The sequence below is a fragment of the Salvelinus sp. IW2-2015 genome, linkage group LG34, assembly GCF_002910315.2.
Source record: "Salvelinus sp. IW2-2015 linkage group LG34, ASM291031v2, whole genome shotgun sequence".
NCBI lineage: Eukaryota > Metazoa > Chordata > Actinopteri > Salmoniformes > Salmonidae > Salvelinus > Salvelinus sp. IW2-2015.
Window position 1 is genome coordinate 1,549,422 of NC_036873.1, and position 4,545 is coordinate 1,553,966.

The window sequence follows — 4,545 nt, forward strand, 5'->3', positions numbered from 1 at the left end:
GATCACTAACCTCGATTCGGATGCAGATTTGTACTTCGAGGAATCTGAGGAGCTGGACATACTGCTCACCCAGGCCCTAATCCCAGAGACTCTGAAAAGAAAAAGGTGGCGTGAGAGAAGCTGACGTATGGGCACTGGGCACGGAAACGAAACTATGTCGGCGAGTTCATAAACCGCTTCTACCCTCCGTTCTATTGACAAACATACAATCACTGGAGAACAAACTAGACGAGCTCCGTTTGAGACTACCCTATCAAAGGGAAGTGAATAATTGTAATATCCTATGGTTCTTGGAATTGTGACTGAGCAAGGACATGGATAATATACAGTGCCAATCAAAAGTTTAAACACACATACTCATTCAAGGGTTGTTCTTTATTTTTTACTATTTTCTACATTGTACATTTTAATTAACAGGTGTGCCTTGCTAAAAGTTAATTTGTGGAATTTCTTCTTAATATGTTTGAGCCAATCTGTTGTGTTGTGACAAGTTAGGGTTGGTATACAGAATATAGCCCTATTGGTAGAAGACCAAGTCGATATTATGGCATCATTACTTTAWGACATGAAGGTCAATCAACCCGGAAAATGTAATGAAATTTGAACATTTTTTTTAAAGTGCAGTCGCAAAAACCACAAAGCGCTATGATGAAACTGGCTCTCATGAGGACCGCCACATGAAAAGGAAGACCCAGAGTTACCTGTGCTGCGGAGGATACGTTATTTAGAGTTACCAGCCTCAGAAATTGCAGCCCAAATAAATGTTTCACAAAGTTCAAGTAACAGACACTACTAAAGGACACAAATAATAAGAGACTTGCTTGGGCCAAGAAACACGAGCAATGGACATTAGAGCCGGTGGAAAACTGTATTTTGGTCTGAGGAGTTCAAATTTTAGATTTTTGGTTCCAACCGCCGTTTTTTGTGAAACGCGGAGTAGGTGAACGAACGATCTCTGCATGTGGTGTTCCACCGTGAAGCAGGCAGGAGGAGGTGTGATTGTGTGGGGGTGCTTTGCTGGTGACACTGACTTTGATTTATTTAGAATTCAAAGGACACTTAACCAGCATGGCTACCACAGCATTCTGCAGCGATACACCATCCCATTGGTTTGCGCTTAGTGGGATTATCATTTGTTTTTTCAACAGGACAATACCCAACACACTCCAGGCTGTATAAGGGCTATTTGACCAAGAAGGAGAGTGATGGAGTTGCTGCATCAGATGACCTGGCCACCACAATCACCCGACCTCAACCCAATTGAGATGGTTTTGGGATGAGTAGGAGCGCAGAGTGAAGGAAATGCAAGCCAACAAGTGCTCAGCATATGTGGGAACTCCTTCAAAACTGTTGGAAAAGCATTCCAGGTGAAGCTGGTTGAGAGAATGCCAAGAGTGTGCAGGAAGTACCAGTGATTCGCACAATATGAAAGTGGCCAGATGAAGCGGATGCTAAACTACATGACTGTTTCACTAGCACAGTCTGGAATATATTCTGGGAWTCTTATGATGGTATTGAGGAGTTTACCACATCAGTCGCCGACTTCATTAATAAGTGCATCGATGACGTTGTCCTCACAGTGACCATACTTACATATCCCAACCAGAAGCCATGGATGACAGGCAACATCCGGACTGAGCTAAAGGCTAGAGCTGCCGCTTACAAGGAGCAGGATGACACAACGGTGGTAGGCCTGATCACCGACGATGATGAGACAGCCTATAGGGAGGAGGTTAGAGACCTGGCAGTGTGGTGCCAGGACAACAACCTCTCCCTCAACATCAGCCAGACGAAGGAGCTGATCATGGACTGCGGGAAACGGAGGGCTGAGCACTTTCCCAGTCACATCGACAGGGCTGTAGTAGAGCAGGTTGAGACCTTCAAGTTCTTCGGTGCCCACATCACTAAGGCTTTATCATGGTCCACACACACCAACACAGTCGTGAATAGGGCATGACAACGCCTCTTCCCATGCAGGAGGCTGAAAAGATTTGGCATGGGCCCTCAGATCCTCAAAAAGTTCTACAGTTGCACCATTGATAGCATCTTGGCTGTACCAGGCAGAGGAAGTCCCTAAAAATTGTCAAAGACTGTAGCCACCCAAGTCGTGGACTCTCTRCTACCGCACGGCAAGCGGTACCGATGCACCAAGTCTGGAACCAACAGCCAACAGGACCCTGAACAGCTTCTACCCCCAAGCCATAACACTGCTAAATAGTTAGTAACCCTCTAAAGTCACCGGTGCGTCAATCTAAGTAACATAAMAAAAAAATCCTRGTAAAAATCTGTCAGTTTAGTGGTTCTCAATCCACTGCGTCCGCCGATGTCGCACTTCCGCTTCTGTGGTGAAAGGTGGCAGAACTAAATTGGTCTTCTCGCGAAAACGCCTGTAGCGTCTAAATGGTTTGACCTACACACTATTATGACCACTCTATGGAAAGGGGAGACTCTCACGCGATGGTGTTCTCCGTGTCACTCGTCTAAAGTGTCACTCGTSTGAAAGTAACCGGCACCGGTTTTAAAAAATAAATGGAAGTATGAAGGTAGTTTTGACACTACCCAAAAAAGGTGTTCGGTATGTGTAAAAAAAATATATTTCCTGAGCTTTCTTATATCTCCTAGATAAAGGACAAACACTTCAAAAGCTTGTTTCTACTGATTTATTTTTTTTGTCTTTGTTTTGCAATTTACGAATGTGCTATTCAATGTGTTTCTCTGGGCTATAGTAGTAAAGGCCAAATTCAATATTTTATAAAATTATTGTTTTATATATATTTTTAATACCTAAAGGGGTCATAACATTCTAAATCAAATAGCTAAATTATCCATAGTATGTATGACACCCCACCCCCTGACCCTTTTTGCACAAATGTTTTATTTTACTCATCACATARGCTGCTGCTACTGTTTAACATCTGTCACTTTATTCCTAGTTATATGTACATATCTAGTTCAATTACCTGGTACCCTGTGTATWTTGCCAACCCAGCAATCCAAATTGGTTCTGTAAAGCTTCCCAGAACATTCGTTAGGGCGCGGCAAATGTTCTCACAACACAACAACTGTCCAGTCGTGGTGATGATTATTGAATATTTGTATAAAACAATCACCTGGTGTMGCAAGAACGTTCATAGAACACATTTAATCATCTGTTCTTTAAATGTTTCCAGAATGTTCTATTAAGTTGTGGGAAGAGAACAAAATGGGGACATCACAAGAGACATGTTCCCAAAACACAAAAACTGTCCTGTTGTGCGGATGATTCTACAATGTTTCTTTTAGGGTGCAAAAAACACTCACCTGATTTTACAAGAATGTTTCCAGAACACATTTAAGCTGTTTTTTAAAAAGGTTCCCAGAATATTGAATTAGGTTGTGGGAACAGTCTGGTGYGAYCATTGTGYAGACATCACAAAAGACATGTTCCCAAAACACTAAAACGATCCAGTTATACAATATTTATTTTAMGGTGCAAAAAACATTCGCCTGATATTACAAGAACGTTCCCACAACACATTTAGTATTTTCTTTTGAAGGTTCCCAGAATGTTGCATTAGGTTGTGGAAACAGTCTGGTGCGAACATTGTGGGGAAATATTTTATACAAACATATACATTTTGGGGGAGTGTTCTGGGGTGGTTGTTATAGATGTTGTGCACCACATTTTTGTGAACGTTAGAACATTGCAAGGATATCTCATCTAAAACATTTTTGTAAATTAGATTCTCAGAATGTTTTTGGGATGTTATCAGCCTAGACATTAGCTGCTTTTAGCAACGCTAGTATACACTAGCATTGCTAGGAATTAGCTTGCCAAAAAAAGCGGGATAGTCCACCGGAAGCCAGAAGTTAAATAAAATAGGGTTGGTCCTTATGCAGGGGGGATTTAGAAAAAATCATCTAATAGAACATAAATTAAACCGACTTTCCAAACCACAGGCAAAGTGAAATAACTAACATTTAATGGAGCGTATAATTAAACCTGGGTCTGTTGTAGACCCATGCAGTTTCTCTTCACTTACCTCATGCACGTGGGGGGACTTTTATTTTGACATGAGGGAAGCAGAGAGGAACTGCATGGTTTGTTTTTTCACTTTGTCTGTGGTCTTGGTTATTTACTTGGTTATGAGGGTGAGGGTGGTATTGTKCAGGGAAGGGATAGCCAGTTGCCTTGTGCATTTACACATTCTGCATTCGTGGAGATGGGCTGTGCTGCTTTGAGCTGCAGTGGATTCATGTTAAACTGTTTATTTATCGTTAAAGGTTTATTCAGCTATGTCTGTGAGTCAATTTCCTTTTTTGGTGTCATGTAGAGTTGTGTCTTTTGATATTTTTCTTCACTGTAGCCTAAACATGGACATTGGACAACCTGCTCCACTCCCTCGCTGTAAATAAACCATTCAGCACTTGAGGACCTGGTTGCAAGTCATGCCTTTCTACATCTCCCTTGGCTACTTTGGGTCTGCTATTTTACACTATTATTTGCATAACATAATAATAGTAATAATTTAGAGCCCTCTCTCTCTCTCTCTCTCTCTCTCTCTC